Source organism: Ambystoma mexicanum, chromosome 2q (genome assembly GCF_040938575.1).
Source record: "Ambystoma mexicanum isolate Mex_15411 chromosome 2q, UKY_AmexF1_1, whole genome shotgun sequence".
In the NCBI taxonomy this organism is placed as follows: Eukaryota; Metazoa; Chordata; class Amphibia; order Caudata; family Ambystomatidae; genus Ambystoma; species Ambystoma mexicanum.
In genome coordinates this window covers 1437505727-1437527476 of record NC_090924.1, presented here as the reverse complement: position 1 = coordinate 1437527476, position 21750 = coordinate 1437505727, and the positions used below count along the sequence as shown (strand labels likewise).

At 49.3% G+C, this 21750-nt stretch overlaps 1 protein-coding gene and 1 long non-coding RNA gene across 4 annotated transcripts in view; one reads left to right on the top strand and one right to left on the bottom strand.

Moving 5' to 3' along the window:
* Nucleotides 1–21750, bottom strand: part of LOC138570238 (cytochrome c) — a 288954-nt gene that overhangs the window by 166735 nt on the left and 100469 nt on the right. The window lies entirely within an intron of this gene.
* Nucleotides 1–21750, top strand: part of LOC138570240 (uncharacterized) — a 143606-nt gene that overhangs the window by 87712 nt on the left and 34144 nt on the right. For both annotated transcript variants that reach the window (XR_011303429.1, XR_011303427.1), the window contains exon 3: nt 1479–1546. This is a non-coding gene — a long non-coding RNA (uncharacterized lncRNA). The remainder of the gene's footprint in view (nt 1–1478; nt 1547–21750) is intronic.

The following is a 21750-nucleotide window of genomic DNA, read 5'->3' as shown; positions in this document are numbered from 1 at the left end:
CGATATGCTACAGTCTCTCATGATGGATGATAGCCTCCATGCTACACTGCCTGATCCAGGGGTGGTGTAAAGGGGGACCTAGCTGATGGTGACCACAGATACTCCAGTGTGCAGATCAGGAACGTTTCTATGAAGCATAGGCAAAAGCGTCTCCAGTTCAAATGTAGCAATGTATCCACCAGGCGCACATGAACCCACCCAAACATTTAAAGATCCGGCCCTGCTTTCCCAGGGAGCATGCCTGTGCTGCAAAATGCATGCTGCAGACTTCATACACAGGGCCTCCTATTGGGGAAAGATCCAGAGACTGATATCTGGCTCAGCCCACAGTCGTGCTTCCTGAGGGATCTAACCCGGTTCAGTGAGCAAGAGGACCCCTATAGAGAAGTGGTGACACCCCTTCTCACCTCAAGGACTACTGGTCTCTTTTCAGATGGTACCGTAATACTCCCAGTAGCATGGGTGCCTGCCTAATGGGGAATCGCAAGGGATGGGCCATGCTGTATTGCTCATTGCATGCCTCTGGAATACGCCATTGATTGTTCTTTTTGCCATGCTGTATGGTCCTCTTTCTGACTGCAGACTGGCCATTGGCTGTCCTGTTTCTTAAAATGTCCCTATCCGTCCCCCCTTGGTGATGCAGCACTTGCCACTCTCTAGACCCGACCACGAGACCCCCATGCCCTGCAGGCAGGTGCTGCACCGAGGCTCGATGCCACGATGAGCAGGTATGAGGTGGGGTTGGGTGGAATGGGAACTCAGCGACACTGCTCTTGGTTCTGTGAAATGCTGCTGAAATCTTTGAATGAATATGCATAATTATTATGCTCCCTGCTATCTTTATTGCCCACTGTGCTCTATGTTGTATTGGCAAATTGAAAATAAAGTTAAAAGAATAATAATAATGATGACTAGGGGGCGCAACACCAAACAAATGCACAGACATATAGGGGTCCAGTTTGTAAACGAGAATGCAATGGCCAGTTGGGCAGCACTGAACTGAACAGCCCTCCCCACTTCAGGGAAAGCGATAATAAGGCTCACTGATCATGCAGAGTGGAATATTTATAAAGGGGGGAGGAGGGGAGGCGATGCGGGACTGAGGGGGAACAATGAAAGCTGTTTGATGCAATAACACATGATTGGTGCATGTTCAGTTAGGGCGACCCTTCCCCCCCACTGGTATCCTTCCTTACATAGTTGTGTTTGTATAGAGCCCTGGTTACTATGTTAATGAAGGCCAGTGGGTTACGTCTACCCTTGATCACTACAGAGATGTAGGACAGCCTGCTTTCTGACCTGGCAGCTTGGGCAAAGAGTACACATTGTCACTTGGATTCCTTATTCTCTTATAGTCGATTTGATAGGTTCCACGGGTTCTGTATGTGCTGCATTGTCCTCTTAGATATCCTACTCTCACTCCGGTGAGACACGTGGCACATTGCTAAACTGAATTAACACATGATGTCATATTACAGGGTCTTGGACATGCCTCAAAAGGATCCCTGCCAGAAACAAGCCTGTGAGATACAGAAATGCTTGCAAGGTATGTGTACATTACAAGTAGACCTACTTACACAGAAATGCGATCTGTGCGCCATATGTGTGTTTGAAAAGAATGCAACCGTCATATGTGGGAGTGCATATGCATGTACTAATGGGAATGGGAGACGCACGTGGGCACCTCTTGGTGTACATACCCCCATGTGCTGTCTTTTTGTGTCCTTGCATTCACTGGCATGGGATGCAGGCTGACTCGGGTGACGGGATAATGGTGCATGTAGGTGAAGACACAGCCAGGCCATATGTCAACTGATTGACGGTCCCACGCACAGGTGGTATTTCGATTCATAATAGATTTAGGATTGAAGAATGTGATATGCTACTGTGAAGAACAAACACAACCGAGTGAAAAGAAAGGTGCCCGAAGTGTAGACCTACTATACTAACAATATTATGTAGTGTGAGTCCAACAAGAGATCAGTGGGCGATGCACATGGAAGAAGGGGTACATTGCAGGTGAGAGGGAGGGGTGTGGTAGGTATCAGAATCCTGCCTGAAGATGTCTTGACTCATTTATTGAATTGGCCTTCTGTAGTAGCGAGTTGCATGGGCAGGTTTTATGGTCATTTTATTATCCTTGCTTTGTTGGTGAATGCTCGCCATCTTGAAGGCGGTGCAGGCTTGGAGGGAAACGGGGGAAATGGTGATGTTCTCCCATTTCTTCATTCCTTTGATGAGGCATGCTAGACAGCTTTAGTAAGCTCAGGGTTGTCGCTGGAACAACTGCAAGAAAGGCATTGCCACCATCCAGGTGGGAGGGCACCAGGGCGTTGATGATGGTTCTAAAGTCTGGGGCGGAATAAACAGCTTCAGTCTGAGTCAGAGTGTGAGCTTATACTAGGCTCTCTGCATTTTCTTGCTCATACTGGGGGATTGAGTTAATGGGTGAGGCCATTGGGTTTCATCTCTCAGTCAGTTCCAGCCAGACTTTTGTGCATTTGGTGGCACCTCGAATGAGGATGTACTTTTTTCTATTGGGTTTCCACTAAGTAGCCAACACTCATGCTTCAATGCGAAAACAGTGTTTCAACTGGAGCATGTTGTTGGTTCAGTTGACCTACAGCTAATGCGGTCTGCCCAGAGCATACTGGTGAATTTTAAAGTTCGTCTCAGCAAGGAGTACTCCCAGTGGCTCCATATAGACGGAAAATATGATTGGGGAGAGGATGGATCCTTGTGGCAAATCACAGGAAACCAGGTGACGCAGGGGATCCACGTTGCCAATTGGGACAAGCTTATGTCGATTTAAGCAATAAGCCCCGAGCCGCAGGGGCCTTACGGAGTCAGGTAAAGCCCTGGGGCCCATCGAAGGTCCCGGGGCTATACCTGACTCGGTAAGGCCCTTGTGGCGAGGTGCTTTTTGCTATTAGTACCCGGCCCGCAAGACCGGGGTACTAAGAGCATCAGCGTTTAGGAACAATACAAAAACATGGCAAAAAGAATGGCCACTGGGGAAGGGAAAACAGTCTGTTTTCCCTTTCCATGGCGACCATACAAAAAGAATGGAAAAAGGTAAACAAATAAAATGGGCACCATGGAAAGGGAGAAGGGACTACATGTAGTCTTGGATTGGCTTCTGCTCTTGAGTCCGCATCTTTTCAATCTTTTCTGTCTCTGGGTAGTCTCTCTCCTGTGGGCAGCCTCTGCATCAGACATGCACAATGCCACATTGACACCGCTTGTCACAGATGGCCTCAAGGAACCATAGACAAAAGGGATAGATTTAAAGTGCTTTTTAAAAATTGTAGGCAAATGTATTGCGAGGGCTCGGCCACTTGAAACTAAGACTACTTGGCAGGATTCAAGGAAATGGAGGCTGGTAAAGGGGCATGGCGGCAGACCCTTATGAAGTCCCCCTGGAGAAATTCCAACCCACAAGCAGAGGAGTTGAGAGGCGTTGGGAATAGCCAAGCGTTACAGATGGCTTAAAGAACACGCCAACTCCCAGATATGGATGAAGATTTTTATTACATTTTGTAGCATGACAATAAGGGCCGCCGCTTGCTCTCTTGTCTAAAAAAGCAGTTCCCTCCCTAACTCATGTGTTCCTAAGCCCCAGGTTAGTATGTAGAGCATGTTAAGCCCTACTATCTAAAGACTAGCTCGCTGTCAGTAAGGGTCTAAAGGCAATTGCCTTATCTGTCTAACCTCCCCTGTGACTTCCTAGGCTAGGCCTTCACTCTGTTGAGGTTAATTAAGGGAGTGTGTTTGTTTGTTTTATTCACTCATAGTGCGCACCAGACCCGAGGGTAAGAGGGCGCAGCAGTACAGGATATGCAAAGCTTACAAAGGTTACAAAGTGTTAATAATATAAACGGGCCGAAGCAGTAATACAGTAAATTATATACAGGATATTTTACAGTAAATTATATACAGGATATTATTCAGTAATTGCCGGTAGTGTAACATCGGAATCGTAGTACGGGCAATAAGAAAACAGAACAATATACAGTATACAGGCTGTATCTGTAGTGAAGGTAAGTGGGTGGCAGGGGGGCACTGGCTAGCTGTTCGATTGCTTCAAATGGTTGATGTAATTGGACTGAATTTAAGGTAGGATTTCTCAGCACGTATAGTGTGGGGTAGTGAATTCCATACTTGGGCTGCCCGGACGGGGAAGCTGGCGCCTTCGGCCTTGGTCAATTTGAATCTAGGAATAATGAGTGTATTGGCATTGGAGATTCTTGGGGGTTTGGAGGCTGTTCTTTCTACAAATCTATCAGAGAGATAGGGAGGAGCCACATTGTTCAAGGCTTTGTGTGTGAGGGAGGCAACTTTCAGTAAGATTTTGTCTTGGGTCGACAGCCAGTTGTTTTTCCGCCTTATCTTAGAAATGTGATCGTTTAGAGATACCAAGAGCTGCTCTCAAGGCATTATTTTGTAGAATTTGTATTCTATGTGGGATGTATTTGTTAGCCCCAATATATAGGGCATTGTAATAATCAAGTCTAGATATAATGAGAGCTCTAGCTAGAATCATACAGTTATCGGCAGAGATAAAGAGTTTACCAGCACTGATAAGCTTACATGTGTAAGCTGTGGCTGAGGCCAGAGAGTTCACCTGTTTGTTGAAGGAGAGGGTGGCATCTAGATAGAAGCCTAGAGTCTTCACTTCCTTGGCTACCTTAATAGTATTTCTGTCGATCTCGAAGTCAAGGTATTCCTGGCCTAGTTTTTTGAGATTGGAATGTGTGCCCAGAATGATTAATTCTGTTTTGTCATCATTCAGGCATAGTGTGCCTTCCAGACATGCAAGTTTCCAATCTGTCTTCTTTCTTTCTCACCCTGATGTTCTTCTCCCTATCACTCACCAGTATTCTGTCCTCCTCCCACTAATCTCTCCCTTCCTTCTCCACCCCACCTGCTGTCCTGGTACTTCCTCCTTCTCTCTCTCTCTCTCTCTCTCCCTGCTCTACCTCTACCCTCGATGTTACCCTCTCCTAGTCTCTCTGCTGCCACTCTTCCCTCTTTATTCTACGACTACTCTTCTCACCCCACTTCTCTCCCACGCCACTACTACTCTCACTCTACTACCACTGTACTCTGCTACGACTATCCCCTCTCTACTACTACTACACCCCACCTTCTACTGGAATCATACAAAAATATCGATTCATCTATTTCTCCCCCGCAGTTACCGTGCCTTTAGGGGTGCACAAAATCGCGACTCCCATTTCTGAGCCCAAGCAGAGCAGGGGTTGCGGGGGTTTCCCCCGTTCCTCTTGGGCTCAGTAACGGAGTCAGGGGTTGCGGGGGTGCCCCCTGCTTACCGTAAAGGTAACCAGGGCTAAGAATAGGCTGCAAGGTCGGTAGAGAGACGGCGGCACACTTCACTGTGTGCTGCCGAAAAAAAAGGTAAGTGGATAGGTGGGAGGCGGGTATGGGGATACAGGGCACAGTGATCTATGTGATCACTGCACCACGCCATAATGGGAGTCGGCAATTTAATAGTTGACATTATGGGCGGCGCAGTGATCACAGATTCCCTTCTACTCAGTGACCCTCATTCACCTTCCATTCACTCTCTGCACTCCCTCTAATATTCTCACTCACCCACGACCCAGTGTCATTTTCTCTTACCAATCAATACCTCATCTTTTCTCCAAAACGCCTCCACACTCCAGTTTGCTGTCCTTCCTCCTTCTGGTCCTTTAGTCTGCAAGCCACTTCTATCTCTGACCTCACCTTAATAACCTACACCATCCTGTTTCAGGTCCCTCTTATCCCTCCCAACCTTCTTTCCCTGACCATTCCTGCCCTTACTTCACCGCCTGGGAGGGTTACAATTATCAGTATGCATAAAAAGGGGGTGAAACCACTCCCCATTTTGCCACACGTGTCTGTCCTCACTGAAAAATGGCTGTCTACTTTGAGAAATGTTACAGTTCGTGTCGGGGGCAGTGCTGTGGCTAAGCCTGAGATAAGTGTGGGAAGGACAATAGGAGTTTAAAAAGCCGCTCTGCTGACCGCTGCACTGTTTGAATACTTTCCTGTGGAGTTCAGTGGGAGGTCCCAGAGAGAGGAGTGCGCTGATGAAATCTGGCCGCGTTCCACGCAGTCATGGGGATACTCTGCTGCTCTGCTTGACGGTCCTCTCTCTTCCGCTGCACAGAGATATCCGATGGATGGAATAATGGGGGATCTGATGGGTTGCAATCTTGGTGGTCGCCCACACAGCTTTTTGATGTCTCTGGCCGCCTGAAAAGAAGAAAAACTGGAAGGCATTTGTTTGAAGAGGTTAACAACTTAAATGTGATAGTGTCCTGTACATGCAGGCACGTGGGGAGGGGACAGGAACTGGGGCCCTCTTAACTGCCACTACTCTCGTGCAAGGGCACTATGGCAGTTGGAGGTATGCTTACACTAACTCCCTCCTCTTGTATCACCTCTCCTTTCCTAGATTCGGACTACAGTGTAACCTCATCCTTTGTGTTAATAACAACTGCTATCTACTGACTCGGACCATTCTGTAACCTGGTCCCACACGCTATTTATTGTATTTATCGTTGTCCTCTGTATCTCACTGCTGCGTAACCTTCTGTAACCTGCTGCTCTATAAGCTGAATGCGCCCAGTTACCCCAGGGTTTGGTTGCGCTATACATATAAATAAACTAAACTAAACTTCCCCATCTGGGGTAGAACTTGCTCCGGCTTCCCCTGTTGTATGCCTCCTACCCCAGGCCTAGAGGTGTTACCAGCTCATAGAACAGTACACTGAACACTCTTGTATAGCACACTTCAAATTGGCAGGAAGAAAGTGAACACGCTGTGGCTACACTCTTACCTTTGAATCGAAGAGTTAAGGAAACAACAATTGCAGAGATTGTTCTCTTGAGATTCTCACGAAGCTAGGGTGCAGGACCTCGGGAGATGAGGGATAATCATTATCCAATCATTATCCAAAAAGGGCGGGGGTCGGGGTGGCAATGGGCCTGCATATGTGTGTGGCTGAACAAATAACCTCCAATGCGCAGGTGCGGCCCTGGTAGGACTGCATGATCAGTCCGCCTCCTTCATGGCCAGGACTGACAGAATAGAATATCTATTAAAAACGAACATGCAAATTCAGGCAGGTGTTCATTCCGCCAAGGCTTGCCCGAGCTGCATATTATGAGCAGATGGCAGTGCTCACTTGGTGAATTTACCTCAGATCTATCCAGTCCATGTTTATCACAGCGCATGCGTCCTTCGTTATTCCCAGCACTGAGTCACTGCATGAAGCATTGTAGGACTTGTCATTTTATTTTCACTTTACTGAAAAACAATCAGGCCTTTTGCATATTGTGAACAATCGGCCAGGATCTCAGACTTGTAGCTCCTGTGCCAGTGTTTTTCCGCTACCGTACATAGCAGAATGAAGATTGCCCATGCTTACAGCGCAGGGTAGTCTTGATTCTATAAAAGACACGGAGGCAAGCATTATGCTTAACTATCTTTAATACTGCAACTCACAGCTCTTTAACATTTTGAACATTTAAACTGAACATTTTTGTTTTCTTCTTTAAGCCCATAGACAAAAGGAAAATCCGATTGTTTAAAGAGTTCAAGGAGAAGTTAAACTAGGACCCTAGTCCCATGACCCTCTGGTATTTCGTAGTCCTGAGTCTCCTGACCACCCCACCTATCAGATAACAGGTCCTGGTACAAGAAGCCTCTAGCCCAGGTCCTTTCCCGTTTCTTTTTGGCAGCAAACTCTGCTCGAACTTGAATGTAACACTCTTGCTCTAAGCGAACTCTTCCGATTGACGGAACCTCCAACTCTTCTTCTCTTTGCTCGGTCACTGTGGCCCACTAGGACTTGACCTGTGCTCTCCGCAATACAGCTCGCCTTCATCCTGCCCACATCTCAGGCCATTTTCTGGTCGTCTCCTATGAGGAATGGAGAGGAAATCATGAGGATGGGGACAGGCTAAAGAGTCATACATCCTTAATATAAATGTCAATAATAGAATGATTTTGCTGTATGGGCGGGATATAATGCTCGCCTACGTGTCGTTAATAGAATCAAGACTACCCTGTGCTGTAAGCCTGGGCAATCTTCATTCTATGTCAAGATAGGAGGCGAGCATTATGCTTGTTTAAAGCTTGCAACCACTCTATTAGTTATTTGCGATACTGGTTTAAAATAAAAAGTCTTAAATGTTGCTTCGTAGGACCAATCGGCTGATTTCATAATGTCCTGCAGTGATACTCCAGCTGAGAAAGTGCTAGATTCCATTGCCCCCCTGGCTGAATTCGCACCACATCTGGATAGATCTATGCCCGCCCAATGCATAACGTCTCTGACCCATCTGGTTATCGTGGCTGTAGCTACGGCTTGGTATGGCTTCCTACGTGCTATGAGCAGCTGGATCACTCCTACGGGCCTGATGTTGGCTGTCGCTAACTTATCCTTTATGCATTGTGCTACGCTTATCTTCTTGTTTTCTGGAAAGTAGGGATAGGAAATGATCTTGGAGTCACATTTTGTTCTTCTAGCTATGCTGAATGCTACGCCTTCTGGGTAAAATATCTGTCTATTTGCAACGCCTTCACATCTGATACTCTCCTACATGCAGCTAAGCAGAGTAGCATTGCTAGTTTCACTGACAACTGTGACTGAGAGAGATTGCTATTCTCCGGCCAACTGAAAAATAGTTGGAACACCTCCCTGACGTCCCAGAGAACTGCATGTTTGGGTTCTGGTGGTTTCCTCAATTCCACTCCCTTGAGTAAGCAAACGATTGCGGGGTGTTCCCCAATGGGCTTTCCTTCTATCCCATCGTGCCCCGCTGATACAGCAGATCTGTAGACCCTGAGCGTCTTTTCTTTTTTTTAATGCTTCGTTGACTATAAGGACCTCTCCCCCTGCGACCTCTGGGAAATCGTGCTCTGGCTGGGAAGAACGTATACTACTGTCTTCCTTCCCAATATTGTACCTGAGGGCCTTGGGATCTATGATGTGTGTTGAAACGACCGGACGATCGACCCCGATGTTTTCCGGTCCCAGCGAAAACATGTCCTGGAAAATCTTTCCGGATGTAGCTTTGGGCTTTCTCCAAGGCAGAGTAGGTCCCTACAAATTGAACCATTTCCTTGATGAAGGCCTCTCCGAAGAGTAACCCTCTCGACCCCTCTCCTGATTCATAGGAAGCTAAATCGCTGAGCTTGCTGCCGATTTTGAAAAGCACGCCTCTCCTCCTTTCCGCTGAGAGGACGCAGTTAGCGTTGCCTAGAAGGCATACAGCACCCTCTGCCCAGCTAACCAGAACTTGAGCATCCACTGGTGTTCCGGTGTCTTTAGCTTTTTCTGCATAATCCATTATTTTGCCCAACGGCCCTGCTAGGTCCAGCAGCTTGTCCTGGCACCCTTTCAAGGGCGGTGGAAGCCTTTCCTGATTTCTCTGGCCGTCTTCGTCACAAAGGTTACCATTTTAGGGTCGAGGTTGAGGGTGTCTGCCAGCTTTCCTGGTAACTCGAGTCCTGGACACTCTGCTCTCATTCTGGAGCAAACCTCTCTATCATAAGGTTTCCTGATGTGCTGGGACATGTTTAAGGCCACTCTCGGGGAAGGCACCGAATCCGATGATTTGGGGTGCCTCATAGATTCTGGGTTGAACATGTCGCCCGCATTATCATCCTCCTCTGGGATTGGGTCAATGTTGGAGAGTTCTCTCAGGGCTTCGTCTTCCTCCTCCTGCCCTTCATCTCCAGGCGAGTAGCCGCCGTCTTCCTCCCCCAAATTATTCACCCCTGGGTTAGGGGGTCGTGGGTGTTGTTCCGTCGTCTTCATCAGGAAGGCTTTCTTTAGCCTGCTTACTGGATCGGTCACCTCTTGGGAAACAGCTTTTTCCCATGCCGATATCCCATAGAAAGTCTTTTTGATAAAAGTCAGGTGGAGTGTAGGTGTACTCGAAATAGCCTTTCTCTGAGCCTGGCTTGATAGGTTCAGTTCTGTCAGTTGCTCTGGCCACGTGATAGTAGTCCAATCTGGAACACCTGTAGACAACTTGTACAGGAAGTCTGTTAACTTCAGAAGTTCAATAACTACTTGTTATTCATCTTGTAAAGTTTCCAGGTCTTCTTGGATGATCTGCACCATATCCACTACCACATCTCTCCGCTTGTAGATTCCTGCTACGATGCAATTTATTTGTAATATGGTCATATCTGTGTTGCTTTGTTGAGCTGCTTAGTTGTCCACCAAAAGCTACCCTCTTTGGCTGCCTAGTATGGATACTTGGGTAGATGGCTTGAACTACACATTACTACAAAATGAATGTAATTGAGGAAATACATTAAATGTGGATTTCTACGTGCAAAATCTAGAGTGTCTGTTCCATGTTCTTGCCAAGGCTCACCCACGACCCCCCCATGTCATGTTAAGAGGGGCTGTTATTTGTCATGTTTTCTTAGTCATTGCGGCATATAATGTTTTATCATGCACCACAGAATGTGCAGATCACATAAACTGACCATTTTCAGGAGGTGGGGGAATATATATCCATTCATCGCTGTACTCTCTCCCTCCACCAGGAGCTTTGGTATGTATGGAAATTGTGCCTTAATCTCTGGTGGTGAGTTCAGAAAAGGAACAGGACAATGCTCCCAGTAGGTTTTGTCTAGCCACTGCACTGGTCTTTGCTTGTAAAAAAGAAAAGGTATCAAAATATTTCACCAAACGTACATGGTCTGCCATGTCATCTAACCTGTCTAGATGATCATCAGGATTTAACTGTGCTCCTTGAGTAAAAGCTTCCATCTTGGCCCTCAACATGTTCCTACAGGTGTCAGAGACATGCATTTTATAGGACACTATCCTAGATGTATCTATCACTGATAGTGTTTGTACATGGAGCTGCATACTTGGCCAACTGTAGGTTTTATGCTGGCATGTCCAGAATTGCCCTAACTCTAGTGGATATGTGCTTATGCTTATTTGTGTTGAGATTCCATCCCATTCAGCAGTCTGCACCATCCTCTCTTATGTAGTGTATGTTCTACGGCTAAAGGTGTTATTTTCAACTCTCTGCTGATCACCGGGATCTTCATCGGGATACAAAAATTCCCAAGGTGACTAATACAAAAAAGGTGAGAAGACTTATACTCAGCAAAGTGTAGAACATGATTACTGCTCCAACAAATATTTTACAGTTCTTGGTGTACTTTGGACAGTAATAACTCTTTCAGATGGACCTCATGCTTGGCTTTACTTCTAGCCTTGTTGCTGGCTCATCTGTTCCCAGTAAAAGCCATTTGTAAAAACCATCCATATTGTCTTAGGATGCAGAGGTTTCAGGAGCAATTGTTAACATCTCATGTTCTTCTGTATTTGCCTGCTTGTCAGGTAGTTCAATTGTTCAAGAAGAGAGTCTCCTCCCTCGGGAACATGGGCTTAACCATCTGGAGCTGCCTTAAGGTGGTCAACAGACACTTGACACATACCTTCCTTAGGAGGTAGGGCTGGTAGGACAACTGTTCTTGATCCAATGAGTTCCAGCACCTTCACCGGAGGCCTGTGGTACTGCTTGACAGGGCCTCTCTTAAGGCTTTTCCTGACAAGGCTGTCCCAATGTCAGCTTGGAGTAATTCTGATGCTGTCATTGCTTCTAGGGACAGCAAACCTTCTATGACCTCCTTACAATTAGCTTTCTTCTGGAGAATTAGCCAGGTAAATGTTGTGCCTAATCCACAACGACCAACACATAATTGTACTCCATATACATTCATTCAAAAGGCATTGTTGCCCATGCTAGTGTGCTCGTGGGTGGTTTTTGGGAATTGTCTACTTTTGATTGCAACCATATGCAAACAATCACTATGTGTTTTCGCACTTCTTTACCATGCCCTGACCACCAATATCTGTCTTGCAGAGTTGTGTAGTAGCCGACAATGCAAAGTGGGTTGTGTGCATTGTGAATAAACGTGCGTGTGCTGCAGAGGTTAGTTTTGATCTGTCCTGCTTATTTGGTAGTGCCCTGTCAACAGGGCCTCCCTTTGACATCGGCATAGTGACTATTACTGTATTCTCTATTACTGTGTAGGTATATGTGGTACAGTTAGGACTATTTGCATCTAAACATGTGTTTATCTCCTCATCTATGTATGTAGCAGAGTCTGTCAATGCTGCTTCTACCATTTGTACAGTCTGCTGTCTTGCAGACAGATCGGTAAGTGCATTGCCTGCACTGTGCACAGAATCTTTTGTGTGCTTTTGTATGCATAACCTAGATAAGAGGTCTAGCTTTTTGATGTCCTCTATTTTCTGTCAAAGTTGTTTTGAAACTATTGGTTTGTCTTTAGAGTCTCTGAATGAGTTGGCTTGCCACCATTGAATGCCAAAATGCTAACCTCTTACTACATAGGGCCTCATTCCGAGATTGGACGTAGCCATGGCGCAATTTGTGTCATGGCTGCCTCCAATAACGGGTCTGGCACTGGTCTTGTTCAATAGGGACTTACCGGTGCATTCCGACCAGGGAGGGACCGGTAAGTCACCATTGAACAAACCATTCTCCATTCCCATTTGAGCCTCCATAGGGCTCAATGGGAATGGGGAGGTTGCTAATAACGGGCTCGCGAATATCAAGCCTGTTATTAGCGCCCTTGTCCCGCTAAGGGACCTCGGAATTGGGCGGTAGGGCATTACCGGCACCGGTCTCCTTACCGGTGCCCGGTATCCCTTACCGCCCAACTTGTAATGACCCCCGTAGTCTGAGTGAGACACAATTAAAGTGAGCTTATGTGGGCCAATTTGTCACAGTGCAAGGAAGAACTCTTGTAACTCACCAACCTGAGCTGATGTATCCCCTAAATGGTTTGTTTGGCCATCCTGGTATTCAAACCCATTTTAATGGTTGAATCACCCTTTTACAGCAGTACAGGCAGCGGAATACTTTGAGCATGTCCCAACTGCTGGAACAGCACTTCCATCACAGTATATTACATTTTCAAACATCCAGAATGGCAAATCTGGTACTGCTGCATCGCTTCTGTTTTTTTTTTTTCTTCCATATTCATTTTTATTGGCATTTTTCAAACATGTACTTAAACTTCTCCCCCCTCCTGCCTTCCACCAGGTCCTCGGAAGTCCAAACCCTCTTCCTGTGTTTCGAGCCAAGCCTTCTTTTCCCAATTCCAGTTCATACATCTGTAATAATTCTGGTTCATAATGATATCTTCTTTCTTGTGCTGTTTGTGTCGAGGCCCATTGTACCTATCTGGAGTGTTGGGCGTTCACATTTACAATATTAGAGCGTTTAGCTGCTTCTACTTGCACTAACGGTGTGTTTATGGGCATAGTCTTGTTTGCAGCTAGTGTGTGTCCCTTCTGCTCTATTATTTGCATTTAAAAAGGATACGCCACCACTTCGTTTGTTATTTGTTCATATTAAGTCAGCGTCTGACTGTGGTGTAAGCAAACCGCTTTGGGAATCATTGACGACCTACTACATGTGCTACAGGATTTCCATTCGGACACTTCGGTTTGTGTCGGACTGGAGGGCATGGGCGCGTGCACTAGGAATATTACCACCAGTAAAGGCCTGAAGCAAGGCTGTGTGCTTGCGGCCATGCTCTTCCACCTGTACATGGCGGACCTTCCAGGAAGGTTGGGCACATTAAATAATCATCCCCTCAGGATTGGTAACAAACAAGTTCACTGCATATCCTATACCGACAATGTGGTCCTACTTGAGCATACTGCAGTGGGACTAAATCGATTGGAACAGGAACTCTGTGACTATGCATTGAGAAACGACCCGATAATAAATCGGGAAAAAAATGCATGATAATAGATAGGAAAAGGACCAGTAAGGTAAATTGTTATGTAGGTGGAGCTTGTGTTGAACAAGTCACTGAGTATAAATATCTAGGTGTTACAATTACCAATGTTTAAAAATATGGTGAAATGAAAAGAAATAGATTCTCAAGAGCTCACGCTTTAACCAGTGGCGTTACACAAAATGTGGGGGCCGCCCTGCGAGCCATCCCCTCCCAACTCGGCAACAAATCACAGGTTGAGCCACACTCTGGTCTGGCCTAGATTACCACGCTTGAGCAATAAGCACGAACGTGCTACTGCAGGGGTATGCTGCACACTGCACTAGGAGAAAGATATTAATATGTGTTGTAATGCATTATACTCTATTCTCATATGGGCATAGCCCACTACCGGGTGTTATGGCTTCCTACTTAGTGGGAAGCTATGTATTACATAAACCGAAAGAAGGTCTCAGGTAATAGTGAACCATTGTGCCCTATCTAATCCTCATGAAACTCGGAGAAAAGTCTCAAACTAATGTTACATAAAACACGGGTACTTTTATTATACAATACAAAAATACAGTGGTGTTGCCACTTGAAATTCAAACAATTAAAACAATCATCGGTATTCAACATCTCATGGTACAAACAATATATACTATAATAAGTACACTGATGTAACACTGTGTGTCTCTTTGGCACAATAGAAAATCAAGTAACTAAAACCTGATTGCTCGTAGTGTCGGTCCTGTGACCCCAAATCTTCCACCACGGTTCTCTGCACCCTACTTATATACATTTCTGTCTTCAGTGGCTTCTCAATGGTGGACATTCATCAGGAGAAGTGTATATGTGTCTTTAGGTGGCTTATGATGACTTTGACTGTTCTTTTCCATGTGTTTTCCTGAGGATCCCTGTAAGGTGTTGCTGCTTCTTTGCACTTTCCACCAAAAATGCAACCTTAAATGTTGCTCTAGCTGTTTCACAAGTGACAGCTCTTCTTCCTGGACCTCACCTTCTTGATGGGTGAAGGTAGGGATCAACATAATCTGTCCTTCCTCCATATGGATCATTTCTTGGTTCAATCACTGGATTATCCTAGTTGACATTATCCCCTTGTAAGGCATTCAATCACTGGGATGACTAAGACGGAAGGAAATCCTGGGTTAGTCAAGAACTCTGTGGGTATGGCCTTGTATGCCATCAAACACCCGGTCACCAATGTTATCCCTAAAGCTGCGGTGTAAAAGTACCCGTGTTTTATGTAACATTAGTTTGACACTCTGAGGAGGCTTATATTTGTTCCAAGGCTTTTCTCTGAGTTTCATGAGCATTAGATAGGGTACATCGGTTCACCATTACCTGAAACCTTCTTTCAGTTTATGTAATTAATGCATTATACAACACACTTTCTGAGAAGAATTGGCTAAAAGGCCAGAGCATTTGCAATTGTTTTGTAGGGTAAAACCGATATAAAAATCCAATACATGTAAGTCAGCAACAGTGCATAGGAACATTAATGCTTTAATTCATATAATGATTTGCTATTAAAAATGCCATGCCACAATGAAAACATGTCAAACTGGCTTGACAATGTAGACCAGTCTAGATACGTAATAACATATTACAGTAAAGCATGCCAGGCCACATTAGACATTCCTAGACTGGTTGCACCAAAATACCAGTCGAAGCAATAACACTTATAGTTATTTTATCACAGATGCCCAGAACAATATACAATGGTGCAGTAAGATATCGCTAGACTTTGCTATTAGAAAGTGGCTGTTTGCTTGAAAGTCGGAATTGGCTGTGCCGCTGTCATGGCCACTAACCAAGGTCCCTTATCTCCTCCTTCCAAAGGGTCCAAATGGACCCTGTCCTGGCGCCTTTGGTGCCAGGCTCATAAGAAAGTGTGATCTGCACACCTTGGGTCCAAGGCACGTGTTTCCAGGCCGGGCCATTAGGAAGCATTGGAAAGCATGTGCAATCATCTATGGGAGTGGTGAGGTGGGGCCACAAGGCGGAGCTAAAGGGGAGTGACTAGGGCCAGACTATTTAAGCCGGCCCCACCCGCATGTTGAGGCTTCGTGTTAATCTGCTGTATGTAGCGTAACGCTTACCGCCGTCTGAAGCTCTTACCTGTCTCCAGCTCTGCATCTTATGGTTCCAGCTTCACATCTTCGGCGCGCACCTATCTTATTCCAGCTTCACATCTTTGGCGCGCACCTACCTGATTCCAGCTGTACATCTTCAATGTGTACCTTACCTTGATCCAGCTTTACGATCGCCCGGAGCGCATCCAACCTCGATCCGGCATCCGCAGCACGCACATTACCGGAAGCCAGCCATAACACTGCTTGAAGTACTACGAGCTTCACGCCAGTATCTCCAGCGCGCACCTTACCTGTCTCCTCGAATCCATCTGCTGTTGGGCGCCTCTTCATCACCTGTCGGAGTCTTCATTCACGCAGAAATCTTCTTTTCGTCAGGCATCCTCACGGTTCTTCCATCTCGCAGCTGCGAACAGCTTCCCGGATAGCCGGTCTCCATTTTCTGACGCCAGGCCATCCCTGCAAGAAATAAAGACACCACAAGGTTAGAAACCGCATAAACATTTAACGCTTGTCCGTGCAACACCTAAGCCTTGCGTTTAATTTAGAAACCCTACTTCTCCAGCATGGGGTCTGGCATGGATTCACATGCTCATGAATATTCCCCGTCGTCAGGCTGGGAATCCTCGGTAAAGAAAAATCAGTATCAGTTTCGTTTCTGATCTGTCTTTCGTAGTAGTAACCAATCACTGATCTCTGCGTCATACTGACCACAGCCAATGACTGCCCTCTACCTAAGCCCCGCCTCTGGCAGCCATCTTCAGATTTTTACCGCACGTTCAAGTGTTGGGAGTCCTCGTGCTTAGCTCTCGAGCTTTTACTGCGTGTTTTGCACTTTTTCAGTTGAATTTTCACATTTTTTCGGTTAATCGAGCCTCAAGCTCCACCGTTTCTACTCCCGTTAGCGGCTACCCATTACGGGATTTTCCTACGCCCCTCAAGGGTGATGATTTCGTCGAATCAACTTCTTGGAGGATTCCAGAAGGTTTGCGGCCTACTTCGAGATGGCCCAGGACGCAAGTTCGTCACCTGGACCCAAGCTGTTTCGCAGCTGCCCTGGATGCGGGCTGCAGAATGTGTTTAAGAAAGACGAACATTCGCGTTGCCTCTACTGTCTTCATGGGGACAAGACTCATGTAGAGAAGGACTGCCAGTTCTGCAAGAACTTGTCGGAGCGGACCATGAGGGACCGTCGATCCCGTCTCGCCAGCTGGTTGGAGAAGGGCTGAACGGGTGAGAAGAAGAAGAAAGGTTCCGAGCGGGCTTCTAAGTCCTGTGAGGGCGCCCCGGCGACGGGGGCCCAACACCAGGCCAAGCGCCGCGAGGCCGCTGGCTCCGGGAGCGCCGAAAGGTCGGGCTCTTCGGTCGCCAGGCAAGGCGAGCCTTCCCCGGCACCATCAACCACGAGCCAGCACTCTGGTTCGGGGAAGAGGAAGTCCGAGACCCCGGGTAAGCTTCGGGAGAAGCCCCGTCTGATCTCGGAAGAGGGGGAGCGAGGCGTCGCCCCTCCCCCTAAGGAGAAGGCCCTGGACGCACCTAAGGTGGTGAAGGCCCCTACCCAGCAGGCAAAGGCCTCTATCGAGGCAATCGCGGCGACTCTGGCCAAGCCGGCAGAGACCCCGCCAGCGGAGACTGACTCCGGGACTAGAGTTTCCCTGCCACCAAGGAGGGAATCCTCTTTTCAGCCCATCGTCATGGCCACCATGATGGAAGAAGCGAGGGGGGGCACGGTAGCCTCCTCGAGCTCGGAGTCAGCCCCGGAGGAGGAACTGACCGAGGCCGCGAGGAATCTCGAAGTCCAATTCGAGAAGGTTCGATCCCGTAAGGAAGATCCTCGGGAGATAACCGAGGAAGACGACGATGGGGAGGAAGAGCAGCCTTCCCTTCTGGCGCAGCCGGAACCTAGGCCTCAGGATAGCTCGGCGGCCATTTTGTCTGCGATCCAGTCCTTATGCTCTGAGATAAGGACGAGATTACCACGGCCCAGGCCGGAGGACCCGCAACCTGGCCCGTCGGGAAGTCCTCAGAACAAACGACAGAGGACCCAACCCTCTCCTCCGCTCGTCCCCGTAAGGCTTACAGTTCCCTCCTCATCCTCCCATGAGTCGGGAGATGACGGTGTGATGGGCTCGACGACGGGTTCTGAGGGTGACGACGACGGAACGGGTCACCCGTCGCACGGGCCTCGCCACCCGACGAGATTGGCTCATTCCACGCCATGATCGCCAGGGCGTCCGAATTGTTGCAGCTCTGCCCGGAGGAGCAGAAAAAGGAAGGTTTCCTCTATCAGCGCCGGGAGGCCAAGAGGAAGACTGTCATCGCGGTGCCTCTAATCGATGACATCTGGGAGGAGGGCCTGTCGGTTCTCAAGAACCCCTCCACGGCACCAGCCAAACGGGACCGGTACGAGAAGAAGTACCGGGTCCCCGAAACCGCCCCCCTGTGCCTCAGGGCCCAGCCAACGCCAGAATCTGTCTTCTCGGCGGCAGCGAAGAAGAAATCGGCGGGGTCAGGCGCCTCGACGGCGAGGGAAAGAAGTTGGACCCCATGGGGCGGCGGGTCATTTCGTCGGCGGCGACGACGATCAAAGCGGCCAACGCCCTGGCGATCGTGGCCCGTTACGACATGGAGCTCTGGTTTAAGCTGGCCCCCATATTGGACTTCCTACCGGACGACAAGAGGTCCGAGGCCCTGGAAATACTCCAAGAAGGCGAGGTGGCGTCGGACCACACCATAACGGTGGCAACCGATATTGCTGATACCGAGTTCTGCCAGCTGGGCAACAGTGTTTGCCTACGACGACGGGGTTGGCTCCGGGCGACCGACTTCCGTCAGGACGTCCAGACCAGGGTGTTGGACATGCCGTTCGACGGCAGCAACTTGTTCGGGAAGGCGGTGGACGAATCCCTCCAAGCCATAAAGACGGACACGGAGACGGCCCGCGCCCTAGGAGCCCTTCAGCAACGACGGCCCTTTCGGAGCTCTGGAGGCAGACAGGGTGCCTCCAAGGGATCCAGCGGTGGCTCGTCGTCCTACCGCCAGGCGGCACGCTCCTTGTCTCAGGAGGCCTACAGGGGTCGCGGCAAGCAGGCAGCGCCTCGCCGCCGTCGGCAAGGTGGCCAGGGCGGCAAGGCCACCACCTCCAAGCAGGACTGAACCGGCCATGGTCTCGGGCCCCCACCGAAGCACCCCGGTGGGAGGCCGGCTGACGAAGTTCGTCGGCGTGTGGAAGTCCATCTCCACCGACCGTTGGGTGCTGGATACCCTGGCAAGAGGACACTCTATCGAATTCCTGAAGAAGTGCCCTCACGTTCCACCTGTGGCCAGGAAGGAAAGTCACGTCCCGCAACTGCTGTTGGAAGTACGGGCGATGCTCAGGAAAGGCGCCATCGAGCTTGTCCCGAAGAGGCTCCGGGGCTCAGGGGTGTACTCAAGGTGCTTCCTCGTCAGGAAGAAGACGGGCGGCTGGCGCCCCATCCTGGACCTTCGTCGTTTGAACAAATACATCAGGTCACAAAAGTTCAGGATGGTCACCCTCCAGCACGTACTGGGACAGCTGGAGGAAGGCGACTTTCTATCGTCGTTGGACCTGGAGGATGCATACTTTCACGTTCCCATCCTCAAAAGTCACCGAAAGTTCCTCAGGTTCGTCGTCCAGGGACACCACTACCAATTCAGAGCACTGCCGTTCGGATTGAAGTCAGCCCCCAGGGTCTTTACCAAGTGCCTAGCACCCGTGGCGGCGCGGCTGCGCCTGCAGGGGATTCACGTCTACCCCTACCTGGACGACTGGCTCATCCGCTCAAGGACGAGGGAACTCGCCGTCGAACACACTGCGAGGACCGTCCAGCTACTCACAGACCTGGGATTCGCCATAAATTACCCAAAGTCCCACCTGGTGCCGTCGCAGGTGGCCCTGTTTCTGGGAGCGAAGCTCGATACAGTGAGGCGCCTGGCGGCACCTTCGGAAGAACGGACGAAGACCATTCTAGGCAAAGTACAGCGCCTGCTAGCCACGGACGTGGCCAGGGTGAGGTCCATCAAGTCCCTCCTGGGGATGATGTCCTCTTGCATCTACCTGGTGTGCCTCTGCAGACTACGGATGCGCCCTCTTCAAGAATTTCTCGACGCCCGTTGGATGCAGGCGACGGGCACCTTCGAAGACAGGGTCCCCCTCTACGAGGTGTTCCGGTGGGCGATTCAGTGGTGGGGCGTTCGAGCGCACCTCACAGCGGGCAAGGACTTTCAGGCGCCGGCGTACCAGGAGACGGTGACGACGGACGCCTCCCTGGAAGGTTGGGGCGCCCACACCGGAGATCTCCACGCAAGAGGCCTCTGGCTCCCGGAGGAGAGGCTCCTGCACAGCAACGTCCTGGAACTCCGAGCCGTGTTCTGGGCTCTCAAATCGTTCCTCCCGTCGCTCAAGGTCAAGGTGGTTCGGATCTTCACGGACAACACCACGACAATGTTTTACATACGGAAGCAGGGAGGCACCAGATCCCCAGCCCTATCTAAGGAAGCACAGGATCTGTGGCACTGGGCGGTCGCCCAGGGGATGTTCCTGGTTCCCTTCCACCTGGCAGGAGAAAGAAACACCATCGCCGACTCGCTCAGCAGGGAGCTGCGCGCGTGTCACGAGTGGGAACTGCGCCAGGATCAGGTGGATCAACTCTTCCGACGATGGGGCAAACCCCAAATCGACCTGTTCGCAACAGCGACGAACTCGAAGTGCAAGAGGTTCACCAGCAGGTTTCCCCAGCCGAGAAGCATGGGCGATGCGTTCTCGTTCCCATGGGACGGCCTATACCTGTATGCGTTCCCTCCGTTGCCGTTGCTGCTTCGACTCATCAACCAGCTCAAGAGGTCCCGGTGCAGGATGATCCTCGTCGCACCGGCGTGGCCGAGGCAGAGCTGGTTCCCGGACCTTCTGGACTTGTCAACGTCCCCTCCCGTCAAGCTGTCGGCGGACGCGGACCTTCTCTCCAGAGAAGGAGGCGCCATCTTCCACCACGACCGAAGCTTGGCTCCTGCAGCGCTAGAGTTTGGAGGCTACGATATACCGTCCGATTGCACAGAGGTTCTTGCTAAGGCCAGGGCGTCCTCGACTCTCAAATGCTGCAGACATAAGTGGAAGAGGTTCTCTATCTGGTGCCGAGCACAGAAGATCAACCCTCTACGGATTACGGCCCCTCAAGTGCTGCCGTACCTGCTATCGCTGGCAAAGGCTGGGCTAGCCCATGCCTCCATTAAGATTCATCTGGCGGCGATCTCCAGATATACCAGAACCACAGGAGGGACGTCCCTGTGGTCCCATCGACTGGTAAAAGAGTTTATGAAAGGACTGTTCCGGTCGTTCCCGCCGGTGAAGGCCCCGGCGTGGGAACTTAACGTGGTGCTGACCAGGCTCATGGGGCCCCCATTCGAGCCGATGCGCTCCGCACCGATGAGGTTTGTGTCGTGGAAGACTGCATTCCTGGTGGCCATTACCTCCGCACGACGAGTGAGAGAGATCCAGGCCCGATCCTGCAAAGCACCGTACTTGACTTTCCATGCCTCGAGGGTGGTGCTTAGGACGCACCCCTCCTTTATTCCCAAGGTGCCGTCGGACTTCCATCTTAACGAGCCCCTGGTGTTACCTGTTTTCTTCCCGTCTCCTTTGTCGCCGGCCGAGAGGACTTTGCACTCGCTGGATGTGGCTAGAGCGCTGAAGTTCTACGTGGACCGCACAAAGAGTTTTTGGAGGACATCACAGCTATTCGTGAACTTTGGACCTGTGAACCAAGGCTCTCGAAGTCTTCTATTTCCAGATGGCTCTCCGGCTGCATCATGCAC